The following is a 22,572-nucleotide window of genomic DNA, read 5'->3' as shown; positions in this document are numbered from 1 at the left end:
TCAGATTCTGCCCCACTGTTATTCCACTTTGCCTGGATGACCATCCTATCTGTCCCCCTGGCTTTGTAACCTTAGAAGTATTTTAAAATTTAAACCAATTGACTTTTAAAAATTGGAATCTTTGTGAATGGTATAAAAATCAAAAGATACAATAGGATATACAGTGAAATATAAGTCTTCCTCCCACCCGGTTTCCTCAACACTCAGCTCCCATCCCAGGAGGAAACCACTGTTACAAGTTCTTAAAAGTGATTTTTGATTCCTTCTTATATTGGCTATATATCAAGTCCTTCCTTGTCTGTGAGATGGTGTGCTTTCCTCTCCAGGCCCTTGTGACCTTATATCTGGTTGACTTTATATATAAGTATTTGTATATGTATATTTTATATACATATATAAAATCTCCCCCTATGGCCTTCCGGCTTTGAGTTTTCATCATGTCGCTTCCTGGATGAAGAACCTACAAGGGTGAGGGGCCAGGGTTGGGGGTGATGGAGAAGAGGATATAAAGGGGACTTAGGTAGGGGGTTCGCAGTGGCAGACTGTTGGGAAGCTCTGCTAGGATTCCTATTTCTATTCCTTCTGCCTCAGGCCTCCTTCCAGTCCTCTCGTCCAAATGTCTCTCGTTTCCAAGAGCCGAGACAGAGATAGCGAGATACAGAGACAGAGACGCCGAGGCACCAGCATCCCTCTCCCCGCTCTGTCCCGCCCCATCACTCTGACGGACATCCGCCATCAGCCAATGGTGCTCCCGATATCCCCCGGAAGGGCCAATGAGAGACAGAGGAGGGCGGAAGATTCCCCGCCCCCACTTCTAGGCTTGGTTGAGCCGTGCAGGTAGGTCCGGGGGCCGGGGGAGCTGCCGTTGGCACTAGTGCCCCGGGGGGTGGGGGCACGAGTCGGTAGGGGTGATGGTGGGGAAGGAGAGGCGACCCCGACTGCGGGAGCCCGAGGGGGTGGCCCGGCGGAGAGGCGGGGGGCCGACGGGCCCGGGGAGCGGGCGCCTCTGAGGCCCCTGGAAGCGACTGGGCTGGGGGAGCGGGGACGCGTGTGTGGGGCACAGGGACCCCCGCCCCGCGCCACCCGCAGGCCTGGGCCGCGGGCTGCCGGCGGAGGGGCCGGGGGCCTGGTGCTCGTGGGGCGGGCTGGGCTGGGCCCGGGGCCGGGGGCGCCGAGAGGAGCCCGGGGCGCCAGGCCGAGCCGAGGTGGGACGGACCGACACTGAGAGGAAGGGAAGCTGCATCCCGCGGGCCGCCCCCTCCTGAAGCGAGCCAGGGCAACGGCCGCAGGCTCCCCTACCCTGAGCCCACTCCCCTACTCGCCCCCTCCCTAACAATGGGTTTAGGGCAGAAGGAGTCGCCCTGCTGCGGGAAGGTGCCGGGAGTTGGGGTGGGGGTAGGTTTGGGACTAGGGTCCAAGGTGGGGGAGGGGTGAGAACTCGGGTTCTACCCTTTCTTTTCTCTCCTTGGCTTTTGCCATGGGGATCATGGAGGGGCTGTTAAACCCTCCTGAGACGGGTCAAGAGTCAAACTGAACCCCCCCCCCCGCCCCCCAAATCCGATGAGCTGTAAGGAAAGTGATGCCAAGCCTTCGAAGCCGAAGTGACACACGCATCGCAAGAGCAAATCCACTCCTGAGGTTTTTATTTTTAATTTTTCTTAAAAATGAGGGTACTATGGTCTTTGGTTTTTTTTCGAAATTTATCTTACAGAGGTGGGTGCTGTTATTTTTGTCCCTACTCGGGCAAGCCTCCATTTTAAGCGAAGCAGTAACTGGTTAAGCTGGAATTTTCATTCAGGCCTAGAACTTGAACAGGGATTCTGTAAGAGGTCATTTAATCCATCCTCCTGCCTTCAGACAAACTTGCCTCCCTCCATCCTCAAAATTAAGTTGTTTGGTCAGCTTTTAAAGGTCTCCAGGAAAGAAGAGAGTTTTATTTGTTTGCAGCACTCAGTCAAGAATGGATTTTATTTTTCACGTAGAATGGGCTCTGTAACTTAAAATTTAGGACAATCAGAATGATTGGAAATGTTTTAATTTATTAAGTAAAATTAAATGGGGCAAGGGTCTTTTTTATTTGATCAGTTTAAAAAATCACTTTTTAATAGTGTTAATGAAGTGGATAATCATTTTTTTAATCTGGGAAAAATGGTTTTGGTTTTCTAATTATTTGATAAGCAATTTTATGTTATCTAAAGTATGTGTTACACACTTAATCCAATTTTATGTAAAGTATATTTCTATTTCTGTATGGCGATACATATACTACACACATTTGCCCTTTTCCAAAGGGGATGTCATTTTCTACATCTTTTTAGGATGGTGAGGCAAATAGTAATTCAAATCTCTGTCCACATAGCTTAAACTATTTGCTTAGTCTTCATTATTTTTTAGTCTAAATGAAAGTCCTCTCTTTTAGGTGCCTTCCTGAAACAAAAAATTTTCCCACCTGCTTATACTTGGTGACTGAGGGATTACTAAGACTCTCTTGCTCATTTCTGAGTACTGTCTGAACTATTCCTGACACTATGAATGCTATTTGGATGCCTCTTAAGGTAAGATGTGGTTTAAAAATTTTTTTTTAATTAAAGGCATTTTGTTTCTTTTTCTTTAGAATTGAGGATGTTCTAATCTCGAATTTGCAATTCTTCAACTCTCTTACCTGACACTTCTTTCTCCTCAAAACTATTATGTTTGCTTCCTAGGACTGATTGATTACTCCTTACCTTGTATTGCTACTTATTGATTATTGGTGTTAAAATATTAATGAAGTTCTCAAATTTACTTCCATCATAATGATGCATTTATTTCTTAACATTAAATTATGACAACCCACATGGTTGTAAAATTCTGTTCCAGTCTCAGTAGGATGGATTGGCAATTCAGACAGCCAGGTCCACTTTCAAACAGGTACTTCAGTGTCATAGGTGCTAGGGCGTGTCCCACTCTTGCAAGTCTGTAGCTGATTCATGTGTTACAAAAGATGTGTCATTAGCTATTTGTTTACTCTGAAACTTCATTTAGTATGTTAGAAGTTTTATTATTTATTTAGTAGTTATGTGTACAGCTCTGAGAGTTTTCCTGCTACTCCTTAGTCCTTTGTATGCGAATTTACACTATTCTTCGCAACAGGTAGTACTTTGTGCCAAGTTTCATCCCACAGGATAAACCTATTTTGGGCAGTGTAGGCAAGTGATCTTTACATAAAAAAAGCTCTCGTTGATGTGGTGATTCTCCAGTCTCTTGGCTACTTCCAATTTCTTGTACATAGATAACCAAAAGACTCTCCATAGGGACTAAACAGAGGACAAAGCTTAAAGATACACGTAGGGAGGAAAATGGGTGGAAGGATGGGGAGAGAAAGATAAGGAGTGATGGAAGCCCTCCACCAGCTTCACCAGGTGGCAACAGGTTGTCTTACTTTGGAGCTAAATAAAATAAATCAAAAGTGTAGTTAAGATTGTTGTGTGGTAATCTGTCCTTGGAAGTCCACGTTAATGCAGTGATTAAATCAGAGATTGATGCAGTTAGTGTAAACTAGATATTTGAATTGTGGGAAATCTTTAGGTAAATGTAAACTGAGTTCTCATCTTCATGTATGTTCTGGATGCTATTGTTGGATAAGGAATGCTTATATTAGTATAAAGGATGCCAGAGTGACAGTTTTTCCAGCCACTGTCCTGTAGAACTGGAGGTGTTGCATAGGGAACCCACCCTGATGTCCTGAATCCATAGGAATTGGAGGACCTTGTACAGAAATATTTCTCTTTGGTACTGAGTGTTTAGTGCCAGGACCTCTGTTTTCTCTAGGAAGCAGGCAAAGGGGTATCAGTGGGTACTACTTCCCTAGAAACCCAGGGAACTGGGGATCAATATATTGGATTTTATTTCACAGTAACCTTGGCTTTAACTAATGTATTAGATCCATAAAAGCTTGGTTTGATATTTATATATATTTTATTTATATATATATATATATATATATATATTCCACAGTGACCCCTAAACTTGCACCAAAGGCCTGTGGCATGCTAAGAATACAGAGTGCAGTCAGTACTCCACACTGTGTGTTACCACCTGTTAGCAGCTTAAGAGTATAGTTCTGTGGCTGCCTTAATTTAAACCTTTTATCAGCGGAAGACCTCTTCTGAGTCTAAACAAATTTTTTATTTGCCAACATTTTTCGTCTCCTTTTATGACTTAAAAAAAACTTAGAAACTGTAGTGTTTGATCTGGGCAGAGGGAAAAAGGGCACTTTTTGGGGTGAGGGAAAAGACAGCATTGAATTTGCAGGATGGAGAATAAAAAAGGGAGAGAGCTTTATTCTCTTTTTTTCTTGTGAATACCTTGAAATGTTTCTGAAATGTACCTTCAGATTACAGTACTTATTTTTAAGTAAAAAAAAAAGTAGGCTAATTAAGATGTACGCTGTGGAGCCAAAATATTCATTTTCTATAGTTCTTACGCTTTGTTTCTGATTATCTTATTTCAGAATGACTCTGGTTCTATCAGGAGTTACTTAAATGTTAGACCCGCATATGTGCTGCTTTTGTTTCCATGCTTATGGAAAATAGTGCCAGTACTCACCCTTTTCAAGAACCAAAGTACCAAAGGAAACATAAATAACAGGAAAAATAACTCCAAACAAAAGCTCCTCAATTTAACGCACGCTTGTTAATTAGAAGTTCCCATGGAAATTATTTACCCCTTTCTCTTTCTGTCAGGGGTCGACAGCTTTCTTACTGCTAGTCATGACTAAGCAGTATCGGTGATGTTTGATGTTTCTAGGTCCAGTTGTCAGGGTTAGGGCATGGCTGAGATGGGAGAGGAACAGGGAGGAGGTGGAGAATTGGATGAGTTGGAGGAGAGAGCAGAGTGAAGGTGAGGAGGCACAGAGAAGAGATACATGGTCTTTGGTGTGTGGTCTGGTGCCACCGTCAGTTGTCTCAGAGAGCTCTTAGGGACTGCTGGTTGTCTTGTGTGCTAAACTGAACTAGGATGAATGCAAGAAAAAAGTATTCTTAACAAAAGGACATCATTAAAATATAATTCATTATGATATGGAAAGATCTCCAAGATACACAGTTAAGTGATAAAAGCAAGATGCAAAATAGTGTGTATGATATGTTAACCTTTGTGTTTTTTGAAAAAAAAAAAAGGAGAAAGGAAAATTTGTATTGGCTTGCTATAAATGCATAAGAAAACACTTTAGAAAAATAAACAAGAAAATGGTGACACTGGTTACCTGTTAAATCTAGGAACTGTGCAGGTAGAGGAGAGAGTGGGAAGGAGACTTCTCAACTATATTATATTTTTTTACGCTTTCTGATGTGTGTATCAAAATTGAGAAATTAAATATGAAAATTAAAAAAAATTAAAAAACAGTGTCTGAATCCTTGCATTTCTTTTTCTCCTGTGCCTGGAAGTCAGAGAAATGGCAAAGAACCACAGCTGAGAGAGCAGATAGCCCTTGAGCAGTGGTTGAAGGGATACATATACGAAGGGTACTGTAATATGGGACACAGATTCTCCAGGGATCTTGAAGAATTTTGAATTTATAGGTGTATATTTCTAGAATCGAATTGCAAGGGCAGGCACTAAAAAATTTCAATTACTCTTAAAGTTTTAGTAAAAAAAAGATTTTCATTGTTTATTCCCTCAAGTTGGCAATTAGCTACACTATCACATTCTTGCTTGTGTGATTTTAGGCAATTTCTTAATTTCTTGGAGGTTCAGGGTCCTCCTTTGTGCTGGAAATAATATTAACATTTATTTCAGAGGATCGTTGTGTACATTATATCTGCAAAGGTCATAGTGTCTGGCTTAGTGAACTACGACTGTTATTATAATAATTACACTAAATAATAGTTACTTATAGCTAATGGCTGTGGCTGATGTTGGGCAAATTTCTTAACCTCCTAGAGACTTGGTGTCCTCATCTGTGAAAAGGGTATAATTATAGTACCTAGATCCTAGGCTGGATTTTGTAGGGACTAAATGAGTTAGTTGATGTGAAGTGCTGAGGATAACACTTGGTATGTGCTCAGTAAACACGAGCTGCTAATTTTTCTTCATGACATCTGTTTGCTAGGGCTGCCGTACAAAGTGCCACAAACTAAGTGGCCTAAACAACAGATGTTTGTTGTCTCTCATCCCTGGAGGCTGGGAGTCCGAGGGCAGGCGCATGCTCCCTCTGAGGGAGCTGGGGCAGGATCTCTTGGAGGCCTCTCTTCTAGCGTCTGGTAGTTCCTTGGCTTGCGTCATCATAACTCCAGTCTTTACATAGTTCTCTCTGTACATGTGTCTTTTTTGTTCAGAATTTCTCCTTTTTAAAAGGACAGCAGTCATATTGGATTAAGGTCCTAAAGACCTCACTTTAACTTGAGTACCTCTGTAAAGACTCTTTCTCTAAGGTCACATTCTGAGGTACTAGGGGTTAGGAGTCCAAAATACCTTTTTTGGGGGGACACAATTCAGCCCATAACAATATCCATTAACCTTGTGAGCTGCACAGACTAATGTCACTCATTACAGGTGACCTTCAGTGTAGTACATAGGAGATGAAAATTTTGCTGCAAATTGGAACATGATTTCAAGAAGTAGATTATTTCTTTAGGCTTCTCATGCATTTATCTTTAACATATAGATTTTTGTTATTGAAACTTTAGATTCATATAAAATTGAACTTTAGAAGGTAAGGTTATTTTCTCTCTCTTTTTTTAAACTATCAGTAAAATTCTGACCTGAAAAATTACAGTCAAGAGTACAGTCTGTTCTCCATGTGTCCTGTGTGAAATTGGATGAAACTTTGGGATTTCCTTACTGGGTAAGAAGTAGGCCCGGGTATCTGTCTCTAGGGTGGAGAGCTAGAGATACTCAGCGATGTGGAATTAACACCTCCTTCCCTGTGTGAATAGAGAGACAATGTTTTATATTCAGCTACAGTATTTAGCTTCGTTTTGGGGGTAGGCAGTATGGCTCATTCCAGAAACAGCAAGAGCTTGAGGAAGTTCCTCCCTGGCCTGACTGATTTGGCCCGCCCTCTGCTTCTGTTCCCTTTCTATTTGCCTTTAGGGTAAAGTTCAACCTTTTTGACCCAGCATATAGACCCGTGGTGATCTGGCTGCTGCTGACCTGTTTTGTTTTGAAACCTTACCTTTTACCCCTGGCCTGTATGCACCTTTGTTTGATGGTTTCTTCTCCTGAAACTAGTGTGAAGACTTCAAAGAGTTATCATTTAGGTGAACATTTTCCCAAAAGGTATTGCATGCTTCTCTGCTTCCTTAAAAAAGCACCCTGAACAAAATTTTATCTTTTAATAGTAATCAAAATTACAGAAGACCAACACTGTACTCATCACTGCTGTCCTGTGCTGGAATGTGACGTACCTTTGGAGGCCATAAAATAAACCGTTAAAGGAGTAGTATGCGCATATTGCAGACTGCCCCGCAGTTCTCCGTATTCTTTTGTCTGTGATGATCACTTTCATGATCTCCTACCTCAGTATCAGGCTGTGACTGGCCGTGTTCCAGCGCGGCCTCTGGCAGTTCTCCCTTCTATTGTAATGCCTTCTTTCTGTGGTAGGTTACGATACCAGCAAACTAAGCTTTTATAAGTTATTTGCTAAGGTAGAGTAAATAGGTCCTTAATGATGGCTGGAGGGACTTTTCTATGGATAAAATACGTGAATAATGACAGTTTTTTGGCAGTCTGTTGCAAAATGATGTGGTTTTTGCCTGTGTGCATTTTATGGAGAGGAAGGGTCCATTGCTTTCATCAGATTTTCACGGTGATCTGGGACTGCTCTAGATAAATACGTGGTATGAAATTGCTTTGTTAGTTGTCCTAAGAGTCTAGTTCCCGGATTCCTTCTCCAGTTTCCCTATCCTGAAGTGCAGGAATCCATAGTACTGGGTAACAGTTTGGACTGTGGGAGGAAGGGCCTCTCGCCTGGGCCAGAGAGCGTGCTGACCAGGCTGAGGTGGAGCACCATGCTGGGGCTGGAGTCGGGGAGAAGAGTCAGGCTGTGAGTGGGAGAGCAGCTCTGGGCTTTGCTGGCTGGTTTGCTCCAGAGGACAAAGGGAGTAGCCATTGTAAGTTCTTGACTTGAAGGAATTGAAAAATATTACTTTTTTATTCTGAACAGTCTAGTGATTTGGTTTTGCTAGATTTTTTTCTTGCTTAAAAATTATCTTGTGAAGTGTGTACAACCTAAATCATAATTTAATGAAACAGTGAGATAAGAGTGAAAACAGGGGTAAAAGAATCAAAAAGTATAAATTCATATTGTAATTTCAAAAGCCTCTTGCTGTGGGGGCTTCTTCAGAAGTTAAACAGCTGCCTTGTTCACCGAGGGAGTCTCTCTCCCCCAGTGACTTTGCTGCTTAGGTTGTGGAGGACGGAGCCACTCAGGGAAGAGACTCTTGGGGTCCATCCCTGTCCTTGTCTTTGTCTCTTCTCATACTACGCCACCCCTCTGGTCTTGAGCTAATTTCTTCCTCCTTGTAGGGACCTCTGGCTGTCATTTATCCCTTTTCCCATCCAGTTTTCACCCTTTCATGCCCTGTTGACTCGTGCCCCTCAGCTTATAAACACACTCAAGTCTCTTTCACTTTTTAAAAACACAAAACCCTTAAACTGCAACCATTGGTCCCTTTGTTAGTGAAGTATTTGTCTAGCTTCTACCTACGTGTTCCACTGTACCTGTCTGACAGTGTCATCCCTGTGACCAAATTCAGAGTATCCCTTTCTGCCCTTATCTTCTGAGGCCTCCTTGTGGTCTCTGACGCTGGCGGTGTTCTCCCTGGCTGTGGTGGGGGTGGTCCTTCCTGGCCTCTTGTCTTCATTTCTGAGAGGCGTTGTAGAGTCATGATACAGAACATGGACTCTGGAGCGAGACTCCTAGAATTAGATTTCAACTCTGCCACTTCCCATGTGCCTCTCCCTGTACCTCAGCCACCTCACCTGAAAAATGGGAAAAATAATAAAGTAATAAAAATAATGGCACTTACCTTATGAGACTGTTATGAGGAGGAGGTGAGTTAATAATGAAAAGCACAGAGATGAGTGTGTGGCACACAGTAGAGTACGAGTGGTGAGAGTCCCGGCTTTCTGTCATCGCTGTCGTCCCTGGCTGCTGCTTCTCAGTTTTCTTTGCTGACTTTTTTCCTCTTTCAATGTTTGCCTTACCTTGGCCTCCTTTCCTCTTACTGTTGCAGTTCCTGGCTGATATCTTAGATGAGTTTTTATGTCTCAGTTGGCATCCATATACTGATGATTTGCAAATGTGTTTTTCCCACCTCTAAGTGGTCTTCTGATCTCCAGTCCCATGCACACAGCTGCCTCCTGGACATCAAAATGACCTCATCATGTACTTCCCCAAGTCCAGCCTCTTCCTGTCTTCATGACCCAGTGATTGGTCCCATTGCCCACCCAGTCACTCAGGCCAGGATTCCTTCTTGTGGCACATGAGTCACCATGTTCTTGAGATCCTAGCCCATCCCCACTTCTCCCTTCTGAGTTCACACTTTCACCACCCTTTGCCTGTGTGACCTTCAGTCACTTTCTGATCATTCTCCTCAACTGCCTTCTGACTTCCAAGTTGCTGCCCAGTTGGTCCTTGTGTAATGCAGATCTCATCATATGACCATATGTCTCCTTCTCCATGGCTTACCTGGCTTTTGAGGTAAGGTTCAAATGTTTTTGCCAAGCATCCAGATCATCTCCCCCACTCCTTCCTGAGCTCTCTCTCCTCAGTGCTGAGCTGCTCACCTTTCCTTCTGTGCACCTGTTGCTCCTTTGCAGTTGCCACTGTTTAAAGTGGCCTCCTGCCCTGCTCTAGAAACGAACCTCTCCTAGTTCTTTAATAAGATTGAAGTGTGACAACAACAGTAACTGACACCACAGCTTCCTGTGTACCAGGCTTTGCCTTTAAGTGTGTGTGGGTCCTTGGCACTTCTACTGTACAGTGACTGCAGGTTTGCTTCTCCACCCAGCTGGTCTCTGAGAGTGGGAGCTGTGTCCTGTCTTTCATCATCACTGCTTGCCACATGATGGCACTTAGTGAATGTAGATTGAATGAATGGTCTAGGGACTGCATTGCCAGCCTGTGAGGTGCGTCTTTAGGAGGGTGTCAGCAGAAAAGCTGAACTAGTCACTTCCATTGACTAGTCTTGGCCTTAGCCTTTAGAACTGTAGGAGCCAGTCAGTTCAGTGTGAGTGCTTTGTAGCTTTGGAATAAGATTTACAAAGAGGATTTTCTTTGTTTTTTGTTTTTGTAATTTTCCATTGAATGATGAAGGGCGTATGTGTTTTTATTATTTTTGCTTTTGAATAAGAGAACCAGTGGGCTAACAACCCAGTGTCGTCTGGCAACTAGAATGTTTTCACATTATTAGAACAAGATAGAAATGAATTTTAGGCTTGTAATGTTCCATCCAGATAGTAATTTGGCAGTGAACTGATAGTATTTTAAACATTTTTTTGTGAAATTATTAAATGTTAGTGATCAAGTGTCTCTCTCTCCTTCTCCATCACAGCTCTGTTAAGTATAAGTTTAGACACATAATGTTTTATCTCTTATCACCTTGTATAGATTGTTTGTAGCAACATTCCGGAAAATAGCAAGTTTATAATTGTAGTCTACAGGTTACCTTTATCCAGGTCTTGATCATGGTAGTAACTTTTTGGCCAGCAGGGGGAGCTGAAGCTACTGATAATGTGATTACATCCCAGCTGGTTTTCAGTTTGTCACTGCCAAAAGAAAGTAAAAAACCTTACTGACAAAGATCATGATTAGACTTCACAAAGAAGAAATGCAAATAACCAACAGGCATATAAGAAACATTTTTTATTGTGGTAAGTAATTAAAGGAATGCAGATTAAAATAATATACTATTTTTTTAAACCTATCAAATTGGCAGTTGGAATGTGCTGTCAAACAGTGAGGGAGCAGTCTCCAAAACTGCCAGTGGAAGTGTGCATTGGGCCCAATTTTCCTGGAAGGTATTTTGGAAACATATATCAAAAAACCTAAAGATGTCCTTTAACTCAGTAGTTCCACTTCTAGTAATTTATCTTAAGGGGGAAAATAGAAATATACGCAGGAAGATTTGTAAACAAAGATACTCATTGCAGCATTATTTACACTAGTGAGAACTGAGAATAAACTTGAATGAACAGCAAGATTAGTGGGTAAGTTATGGCATATTAAGGGTGAATGACTATACAGCCATAAAACAGTATCTTTGAAGAACTTTTAATGTCTTAGAATGTTGAGTATATGATAAATGAAAAATTCAGAATATAGAGCTATGTAAGGAGGATTCTAAATATATAAAAGATAAAGTATATATATATATATATATATATGTATATATATTTTAAGAATTATATAACACACAAGGAACAATGCAAGAGTTAGGGGCACTGACCCCCATGCAGTCTACTGATTTTCTAAAATCTGCGTACAGCTTTACAGTAGGTCCTCTGTATCTGCAGTTCCACATCCAGGGATTCAACCAAGCGTTGCGTAGTATGTACTTATTGGAAAAAAATCCAGCCCAGGTGTACGTGCACTCATTCAAACCCGTGTTGTTCAAGGGTTAACTGTACATACGTAGATAAAAGAATGGAAGGAACTATACCAACAAGCCTTACTGAGTCTTTTAGGGGGTTCTCAGCCAATTGTCCTGTCTCAGTTGGCACCAAGGTGAGGTGAGGCATTTATCTTACAAGATTTTAACCTCAGAAACGTAAGGCCTTCCCTCAGATGTCACTTTCATCCTGTAGGACCCTGGAATGGACTTAATATACTTAAATTTATGTACTTCTGGAGTATTCTTAATCCTAATACCTCTTGATAAGACATTCTACAACTTTCTTCTTATCTTTTGTGGGAAAAAAGTCCAATTTTTTCAAGTTTAACAGTTCAATATATTGTACCAAGATTTGGTGAATAAATTAGTATTTACTATATTGGTACATTTTCTTATTTTGATCATAGTGCCCCTTGGCTTTCATGTTTCTCAGTTGAAGATGTTTGATTTTAAAATGTAATCTCCAGTGAAATCTCCTTCAGGCTCTTAGTCATTCCATTTACACTTCTCTGGATCTTTGTCAGTGTTGTTTTGCCTTTCTGGATTTATGATAACCAATCATAACTGCATTTCAGATACGGCTAAATTGTGATTTGTTAGAAGGATAGGAAAATAAGTTCTATTCACAGTCTTTCCCCTGTTGTTGCTGATAGAATTTGCAATCCACCCTCCCTTCGTTTGCAAAGATCACATTGTCTTTTAGGCAACATTCTGTAATTTTTCAAAAATTTCTTTTTTGACTAGAAGCCATGCATCCTTAAGCTACAACTTAGATTTTGTTCCTGTGAATACCTTGCCTTTCATTTGTCCATGCTTCATGCTGTAATTCCTGCCGTTCTTCTACCTGCAGTGTTGTAGGCGCTTGTATCTCAGTAGGCTCTTAGAGGTAATTCACTAGCTCTTTCAGTTAGTTCTGGTCTGGTGAATCATTTTTCAGTTGGGTCTGGTCTGGTGGTTAGAAAGCTTGGCCTTATGTTGAGTTGAAATGCGCCCCTCTGCAATTTCCAGTTTGGGCCTAGACCAACTTTAGTTTCTCTTGCGCTGCACAGCCCTTCAGATATTTAGACAACTTTCATTTTTGCAAAGTCTTCTCTAAACTGAAAATAAATCCTAGTTTTTGCAAATGTTTCTCATTTAATACACTTAAAAATCCTTTGCACCCTTCAGTTCCCTTACTTTTCCAACTCTGTGTAGTATTTCACTGTTAGGACACTCATCACTCCATCTGCAAAATGGAGAATTCTCTGTGAATCTTTCATATAATTTATTAAAATATTAAACATAACATTTCCAAAACATTACCTAACATCAGTCTTCTGCTTATCCTTCTTCCTATGGGGAAGTGCCTCAGCATCCATCCACCCTTAATTCCCATGTCTCACGCTCCATCTAAACCTGCCTCCTTAGTGCAGTGGGCAATGTGTCAGTCTCGTAAATCACACCCCATCTACAGTAAATACTCTCCATTTTGTGGTCACTCAGGTTCTTCAAAAATAGCCCTTTATTTAGAATCTTATCAAAACTTCTATAAAAGCTTAAATAAATTATGTTCACATACCTTCTCCCCAGAGAATTTGGGTAGACCAGTGCAGTGTGGTTTCCCCTTTTAGAAGCTGTGTTGTCTTTTTCTCAGAAGGTTATTCATGTTGACATGTCTTCTTATTTCATCCTCTATTAGAGATTTGCTGGTTTGGCCAATTTGCAGCTCACAGCCATAGAGGCCTTCTCTTAAATAGATGGGAGTTGTATTGATGGCATGTTTTTGTTCAGCAAATATTTATTGAGTGCCTAAATATGCCAGGAGTTGAGCAAGGGGTTCAGTAAATGTTGTTGATAAGGGAAGCAGATCTGAATTCCAGCTTCCTGAGTCTTTCTGGAGGGCACGCCTCTTGTATGACTGTCAGCCAGTAGGTTCTTCCCTGAAATTTTATAATTTTATATGTAAATTCTTTTAAATGCAGAGAATACTTTGAGACTCCATGACTACCTAACATCTTGGTTTCTTTTTTTTTTTTTTTTTTTTTTTTACTTTTTCAAATGGAGGTACTGGGAACCGAACCAAGTACCTCTGGCATGCTCAGCCTGCACTCCACCAACTGAACTATACTGCACCCCCATGACTACCTGACATCTGATGTATTAGTTGGGAGGCATCTTGTTTATTTAACGATGAATTTGATTCACTGTAAGTGATTTATATGCTTTAAAGAGTAATTTAGAAATAAGTTTATTCCACGTATCTTCTTCAGTAAATACTGAAGCAAATCAGTTAGGCCTGTCAGCTGTCTTGCTTTTTCCACTGGTTTATACCTTATTTATCAAGTCATCCATCAAGTCTTTAGTCAGCATCTGGCTTTTTATATATTTAAACCACCTCTTTGTGGCTTTGCATTTTTTTTCCAAGGCTTTAATTGTTATTTTGCCTACATAGGCCTTAGTGCTCCTGATCAGCTACAATTTAGAGTATTTTATTGCTTTTCCTCATTTTTTTGTCTCTTGAGAAAAGTTGTTTTCCTCCTCCTCTTCCCCCCCTTGCCACTCTCCCACCCCCACACCCACTTAGCGGTTTAAGCATTTTGGTTGAGCATCTGACTTTTTTGATCTCTTGCGGCCATTAGTTTTAAAGTCCATCTCTGTGCTTCGTATTACACATTTGCTTTTTAAGCATAATTTAAATTTTATCTAACCAAAGTCTAGATTTTCTTTTCTAAAATTAGATAGCCATATAATACATTTTTAGTTTTTCCTGACTCTACAGAATGTTTGTTAAGCATGTTTTTTATCTCTATAACTAGTGGGTTATATGTTAGTTTCTGATTGTAATTTCTATTATAGTTCTGTTATATGTGTATGCCTTAGTAGGTTCTAATCTTTTTTTGAGAAAGCATTTATTGTGTCATTTAAATTTTTATAACAATTCTCTCCCAAAGTTTTGTGTTGTTAAACACAGATTGTTGAACCACATATCATTGTTATTATTGTAATTTTAAGGGTTCTGAATCATTGAGCTTTACAGTTGAAAAGAAACCTTGATTTAAATCAGTCAAGCTCTCTTGTTTTCTGCATGAGGGAACTGAGAACAGTGAAGTCATTTGCCCAAAGTCACTAGCTGCTTGGTGGTAGAAGTAGAACTTGAATGCCAGTGCAGCATTGATTATATCAGTCTGTTCATTCCTGGAGATTATACTTGTCTGCTAATCACATCTATACTGGACCATATACAAACAAAAAACAGTTGTTGATTTGTGGGAGAAAAATAAAATAATCAATCTGGCTTAGAAATGAGTAGAGTGATCAGCGTATTCTTTCCTATTCAACACATAGTCTTCCTCTCAGATCCTGTATTTGTGGATCAGGACATTTTCTTTACGCTCTGGGTAGAACTGGGGATGATAATGCCAAGTTTTTTCTCTTTGAATTACACTTCTACAGAAGCCTTGCAACCATCTGTTATAATAATCTTTGGGCAGATTTTGTTTAAGCTTTTGAAATAATAATACATTCCAGTCCTGTCTCACTGAAGATAACCCTTCTAGTAATAGGATTTTGTGCTCTTTAAACTCTTCACTCACTTACTGATGTCCTAGTTTGTATCATTCCTGTAGATGACTGATTTTTATCCGTGACATGTTGTGGCCTCCTCATTTCATTTTTACATAGAGTAATTTAGAGTAACGAGTTTGATGAGAACCTAATTTTTGCTTATGTATTTGCAAGAGTAACATGAAGGCATATTAGTGCTCTGAGGTAATCTTTCAAGGGGAAATAAATGGCAGAATTAAAGCTTGCCTTCTTCTCCTGATGTTTTTATAAGTAGTTCAACTTTTTTTTTTTTTTTTTTTTTTGCAAAATGAAAGTGTTGTTTTGGCTTCATCCTGTTGTTATTTTACAGCTTTACTGATATACATTTCACATATCATAAAATATACCCGTTTAAATCATACTTTTTTTTTTAGTGTATTCACAGTTGTTCATCCATCACCACAAACTAATTTTAGAACATTTTCAACACTCCAAAAAGAAACCCTACATCTATAAGTAGTCACTCTGTATTATCCTTTTGTCTCCTGGCCCCTGGCAACCACTAATCTAGTTTCTGTCTCTATGATTTGCCTGTGTTGGACATTTCATTTAAGTGGAATCATACAGTTTGGGCCCTTTTGTGACTAGTTTCTTTCACTTAGCATGCTTTCAAGGTTCACCTGTGTTGTAGCGTTCCTTTTATGGCTGAATAATAGTCCATTGCATGGATATACCCCATTTTGCTTATCTGTTAATCAGGTGATGGACATTTGGGTTGTTTACATATTTTGGCTATTATTAATAATGCTGTTGTAGACATTCTTGTACAAGTTTTTGTTTAGACACTTCTTTTCAGTTCTCTTGGGTATATACCTAAGAGTAGAATTGCTAGGTTATATGGTAACTATTTAACTTTTTGAGGAACCACCAAACTGTTTTCCAAAACAGCTACACCATTTTACATTTCCACCAGCAGTGTGTGAGGGTTCCAGTTTCTCCCTGTCCTTGTCAACACTTGTAACTGTCATTTTAGTTACATGCTAGTGGGTGTAAAGTGGTATCTCACTGTGGTTTTGAGTTAATTTTTTTGATAACTATTAATGACGAGATCTTTTTCATATGCTTGTTAGCCATTTGTGTCTCTTTGGAGAAAGGTCTATTTCTGTCAAATTCTTTGCCATGTTAAAAACTGAATTGTCTTTTTATTGTTGAATTCTAAGAGTTCTTTGTGTATTCTGGATTCAAGTCCTTTTTCATATGTGATTTTCAAATAGTTTCTCTCTCAGGTTGTTTTCACTTTCTTGATGGAGTCCTTTAATGCACAACATTTTATACTTTTTATGAAGTTCAATCTGCCTGTTTTTCTTGTCACTTATGCTTTTGCTGCCATGTCTGAAAACCATTGCCTAACCCAAGATAATGAAGATTTACTCTCGTTTTCTTCTAGGAATTTTATGGATTTAACTGTTACATTTAGGTCTGTGATCCATTTTGAGTTAATTTTTGTGTACAGTGTGAGGTAGGGGTCCAGCTTTATTTTACTGCATGTGAATATCCAGTTGTCCCAATACCTTTGCTGAAAAGACTATCTAGTCCCCACCTCCACCTCATCTGCCTCCCATTGAATTGTTTTGGCACTCTTGTCAAAAATCAATTGACTGTAAATGTGAGGGTTTACTTCTGGACTCTTCATCCATATTCCATTGATCTATATGTCTGTCCTCATGCAAGTACCATACTGTCTTGATTTCTATAACCTTCAGTCTGGTTTTCAAATCAGGAAGTATGAGTCCTTCAACTTTGTTCTTCCTTTTCAGGATTGTGTTGAACTGAATCTGTAGATCAATTTAAAGAGTATTGCCATCTTAATGTTAAATCTTCTGATCCATGAACATGGGATATCTTCACTTAATTAGTACTTCTTTCACTTCTTATGATAATTTTTATAGTTTTCAGAGTGTGTTTTATACTTCCTTTGTTAAATTTATTTCTAAGTATTTTATTCTTTGATGCTATGATAAATTGAATTTTCTTCATTTCATATTGTTTGCTAGTGTATCAAAATACAATTGATATTTATTTGTATAGTGATCGTGTATTCTGTAACATTGATGGATATGTTTATTAGCTCTTATAGTTTATTTGTGGATTCCTCAGTATTTTCTACATACAAGGTTATATCATGTACATAGTGATCGTGTATTCTGTAACATTGATGGATATGTTTATTAGCTCTTATAGTTTATTTGTGGATTCCTCAGTATTTTCTACATACAAGGTTATATCATGTACAAGTAGAAGTAGTTTTACTTCTTCCTTTGTAACCTGAAAGCTTTTAATTTCTTTTTCTTGCCTAATGCCCTGGCTGGAATGTCTAGTACAATATTGAATAGAAGTGGTGGGAGCAGACATCCTTGTTTTGTTCCTGATTTTTAGGGATTTTGTTTCTGATTTTTCTCCACTAAGTATGATGTTAGCTGTGGGTTTTTCATAGATAGCTTTTGTCAGGTTAAGGAAATTTCATTTAATTTCTGTGTGGTTTTTTTTTTTTTTTATCATAAAAGGGTGTTGGAGTTTGTCAGATGCTTTTTCTGCATCAATCGAGATGATTATGTGGTTTATTTTTGTATCCTTTATTAATATGATGTATTACATTAATTGACTTTCAGATATCAAACAAACTGAATCCCTAGTATTAATCACACTAAGTGAAGGTGTACAATCCTTTTTATATGTTGCTGGGTTCATTTGCTAGTCTTTTGTTGAGGATTTTTACATCTATGTCCATAAGTAATATTGGTCTGTAGTTTTGTATGAAGTCTTTGATTTTGGTATCAGGGTAGTAACAGTCTTATCAAATGAGTTGAGATGTGTTCTGACTTTATCTTGAAGTAATTTTGGTTTAGTTTTGGACATTCATTTAGTGATAGCAAATTCTAATTGCCTAATTACTGAATGAAGTTACTATAACTAATGTTTAAGAAGTGATGTGTTATTGAACTTATGGCATTCAGAAGAAACCTAGAAGCCTCCCTCCAGCACAATAGCAAATATTTGAGAATAAAAGGCAGATGCAAAATTAAATACAATTGAATTAAGTCACAAATTTTCTTTTTCTCCACCTTTTCCTTATCTTGAGACATTTAGAGTAGAGGTTCCAAGTCTAGCACTTCAGATCCTTGTCTCCTACTTGGTTCCCTTAACCTCTTGTCTTGGTTTTATTTTGAAGTAGTTGTTACTTCATTCTGGTTATGCCATAAATAACACCTAATTTTAACATTCTTGGGGTGGTCTATGCAAGTTTCCCAAAAAGGCCAGAAGAGAGTTGAATTGGAAGCATAAAGCTCTAAAATTTTGCTAATTGTTCTCTTCCTACTTTTTCTTCTTCTTCTTTTTTTTTTTTTGGGGGGGGGCTAGGGGAGGGAGGTAATTAGGTTTATTTACTTATTTTTAGAGGAGTTCCTGGGGATTGAACCCAGGACCTTGTGCATGCTAAGCATGTGCTCTACCACTTGAGCTATACCCTCCCCACTCTTCCTACTTCTTAACTTTTAATTATTCACCATTTAAAATAGCAGTGAATAGAAGGAGTTTTTCTTGTCTACCACATAGCTTATGATGGTGACTTAGTATTTTTTTTCAGAGGTACTACAGTGGTTAGCATCCAACAAACACTCAGCAAGTGTTTATGAGTGAATGGGAATTAATGATAGGGCTTTAAGGGGTTATCTAGTTTTCTTGAAAATCAAAGAAAATCATTCAAGGCAAGAATACAAGTATTACCATTGTCATGTTATAAAAATTTAATGCCCTAGCCTAAATGTTACCAGCAAGATCACGTTTTGATATGGCCACCATAGAAATTTTAGGGAAGTGTTAGTAGTTTTCCCCCTCCCTTACACAGAAGGATTTTTTCTTTATACCACAAAAGATACAGTTTCATTAGGCTTTTTGTTATTGTTGCCGTTCTGCCAATTGAAGCTAGTTCATTTGAGACCAGTTTTGTTAGATAAATTTGTTTATTTGATTGTGGGAATTAATTTGGAATACGGCTGAAAATATGGAATATTGTGTTCTGTTATTTTTGTCAGTCTAATTCAGAAATGAAAAAAGATTGCTGTTAGGAAAATTATGTATGACTTCTTGGTAAATGAGTGACAGAGATAAGACAGGGACTTTAGCATTTCCTGAATTCCAGTCATGTTCTCTCAGTAGCTTATGGCCTCATTTATAATACTGTACTCACCATGATTTTTACATTAGTTGTTTTTCAGGTTTCACCGTCTGTGTAAAAGGACTATGTTCAGGAGTTTTTGGTGTGCAGATTTATCTATAAATGATCTAAAGCAGTGCTTCTCCAATTTTTCCTTTAAAGTGCTCTTAGGGATTGTCCAGAGCAACTTGTAACAAAAAGGGCATTTCTTTGAAAACTTCTTTATCTTGAAAAAATGGGAATTTTGCATTTTGTTTCATAATATATTTGTGTTTATTTTACAAAAGTGTATCTGATTTTACTATAATCTTTGAGTAAATTGACACTCTAGCAAGGTCTCTCCTGTTTGTTGAGTGGCTTCACTTACTCCCTAGTCCATAGCTGTATGCTCCAGACTGCACATGAGAACAGTTCAAGAATCCAGGAATCAGTGGATTAAAAAGTAATGTTCCTTTCCATGAATGGTGTGTCTCTCCATTGGAGGGAACAGGTAGGGTGTGCTGTCTCCATAATCCCTAGGTTTGCTCTGCATCTTAATTTTGGACTCAACAACTGATTTAAAAAAAATTTTAAATGCCTTTTGCCTTGTGTACTTGCTGCCTCCTTTTCTCTTTGAACTACACACCCCACCCCTCAGGTCTCTTTCCCACCCTTTACAACTTGGCCGCTCATAGCTGCCTTGAAGTTATTCTGCATGTTTATCTTTATGTATCATTTGGAAAAGAAGCCAGACAGTTGCTTGGTAAATTTTGAGCCTATTCTGACATTGCTGTCTGATACAATGTTTAGGTCCTAGGCAGATCACTTCATTTGACATTGCCTCATCTGCAAAATCAGTTTATTAGAACACTCCTCCTGTTATGTTTGGTCAGTTAACTTTTTTGGTTAATTCTAATTATTTGAAAGTTTAAAAATGTTCTATATGAAAGTTCAAAGCATTATAATTAATTAAAATCCACCTAAATAATCAGCTTATTTAATCAGTAGTTTTTTTTGTTTGTTTAACTCCTTGAGAAAATTTATTAAAATAGTCACATAAAGTTCTGCTTAAACTGCATTCACTTGAAGTCAGTGCTTCTGTAGCTACTTTGAAATCTGGGACTGCAGAGGAGAAAATCATCAACCTTGGATGTTAGATCTTAGCATCACTAGTGGCCTGGGAGAACCTGACTTATTTCCTTAGGTGATACAGTTGTATTCAGTTGGATTTTAGTACTATCATCTTCATTATCCCCAAATAAATTATTTCTAGATTTAGGAGTGCTTTCAGTGTTAACTTGTAACTTTATTGTTCTTATTACTAACACTGTTAAATCACGAGGCTGTCCAAGATTAGTTTTCTTCTCAATGAGTTATTGAGTCTCACTTCTATGGTGAGATGGTAAGATAACACCTTTGTGTAAATTCCAGAGGCTATATCTTTAGTATGAGGAAGGAAAATTATCTTCTTTTTAGGAGAGATTGAAACTAAGGAATGCCATGCATTCTTACAATACTTTGCCATTGACAAGTTTTTCAAATGCCTTAGGTTGTTCAATCTTATTGCAAGTTTGTTGCTACTGGACTGAGTATGTAAGAATATATGTTATTTTGAATTAGTTGAGACCTACATCTAATGAAAAAAAAAAATCTTGATCTCTGAGCTTTATAGTCATTGTAATCAGTGTGAGGATTTTCTCTTACTTACCTTTGGCCAAATCTTGATACTTGTGAAACTGAATTGGTGGTATTGTTCAGGTTTGATACCTTTGTCGTGTTTGCACTTCTTATGTGCAAGGTGAGTAGCATGTTCCTGTTGGGAGGATATAACTCTGGAAGGCAAGTGTTGTGGTGTGAAAAGTGAGAATTGGAGACTGACACCCTGATCCCAGCATGTATTTCAGCTTTGGCTTTGTGCAGTCCTCTGTTTTCTCTTGGCCTCATTTTCTCTCTAATAAAATCTGAATGTTGAATTAGATGGCCTTCCATATTCCTTCTACCATCCAAAATTGTTTGATTTAAATAAACTTCCTAATTTTGTTTCAGTTTATTCTGACTTTCTACTTAATATTTAGCTAGTTAAATATTGACATGAGAGTATGCACCAATTTCAGCTTAAAGATGTTTCTTTCATGATATAATTTTAGTACTGTCTTGATGTGTTCGTTTCTGTGATATCTGGACTAGGTTCCTGGGATGCAGTGGTAAATAACAAAAACTGGGTCCCTGTCCTTTTGAAACTAAATGGCTTAGGCTTTAGGACTTTCTCCTGAATTATTATAATTTCTTTTTTTTGTACAAAACAAAATAATCCCTTGTTCTTTTGCAATAGTTGGGACATATGAAGTACTGACTTTGTGATGGAATATTATGCTTAGGAAATTTTGGCTTGTTAGAAGATATATGGTGAGGAAGTTAGAGAATGCCTTTTTGGACTATGTTTACTGTATAGACGAGTAATAAATCAGAAGTTGGAATAAGCATAGTTCCTACCTTTAAGGGCTTTCAGGCCAGCTTCAGGAGGCAAGACTGGTATATGAAAACCTCAGAAGAATTACAAAGAGCATTTAATCAAGAGCAAGGTAATATAGTGCCAATTATCTACATTATTGTTACTATTTTTATTATTGTTTTTGCTATTATTTTTATTATTATTATTATTATTATTTTTATTATTACTGTTTCCTTGAAGGAAAAATTGGAGGTGGATTAGGGGAGAGGAATGAATAAGGAATGATGGTCCCCTTTTTCTAGGCAGTAAGAACACAAAGACATGGAGACATGGATAAGTACAGAGTTGTGTATAGGAAAGAAAGGCTTTTTTATATAAGGTTATATAAACTATGACAATATAAATAATCATAAAGTAACAATGCAAATAGTGTAAGATGTGAGAAAATAATCAGTATGTTTTTGACTTCAGGAATAGGAAATCTAACTCAAATTGGCTTAAACAATAATGTTTGTTACATTGGTCTCATGTAGCTGGAAGTCTGGAAGTCTTGGAGATGTCAGGATTGATATAATCATTCAGTGCTGTCACCAAGGACCAAGGTTCTTGCCAACTCTCTGTTCTGTCCTCTTTCATGTTGGTGGCATCTTCAGGCTTGCTGAAAGGTGTGAAGTGTCATGTTTAGCATTATATGAAGAGGGACTGTTTCTTCCTCATCTCATCTTTAGGAGTAAAGAAGCTTTTCTCACAATTCTCTCTTGGAGGCCTTCCAGTGATAGGTTTCCACTCAATTCTCATTGGCCAGGATT

General features: G+C 38.6%; 1 protein-coding gene across 2 annotated transcripts in view; it reads left to right on the top strand.

Annotated features, from left to right (window-relative positions):
• The first annotated feature begins 791 nt into the window (after nt 1-791).
• KANSL1 (KAT8 regulatory NSL complex subunit 1) overlaps nt 792-22,572 on the top strand; it is a 164,330-nt gene continuing 142,549 nt past the window's right edge. The window contains exons 1-2 of one of the 2 annotated variants that reach the window (XM_074343409.1): nt 792-837; nt 2,420-2,555. The gene's annotated coding sequence lies outside the window, so the exon portion shown is untranslated. Of the gene's footprint in view, nt 838-1,618; nt 1,639-2,419; nt 2,556-22,572 lie in introns of those variants that run through there. The other variant, XM_074343410.1, reaches the window with a different exon arrangement.

The sequence above is a fragment of the Camelus bactrianus genome, chromosome 16 (genome assembly GCF_048773025.1).
Source record: "Camelus bactrianus isolate YW-2024 breed Bactrian camel chromosome 16, ASM4877302v1, whole genome shotgun sequence".
Lineage (NCBI taxonomy): Eukaryota > Metazoa > Chordata > Mammalia > Artiodactyla > Camelidae > Camelus > Camelus bactrianus.
The sequence above is the reverse complement of the archived record's forward strand: the minus strand, read 5'-3'. Positions and strand labels throughout refer to the sequence as shown.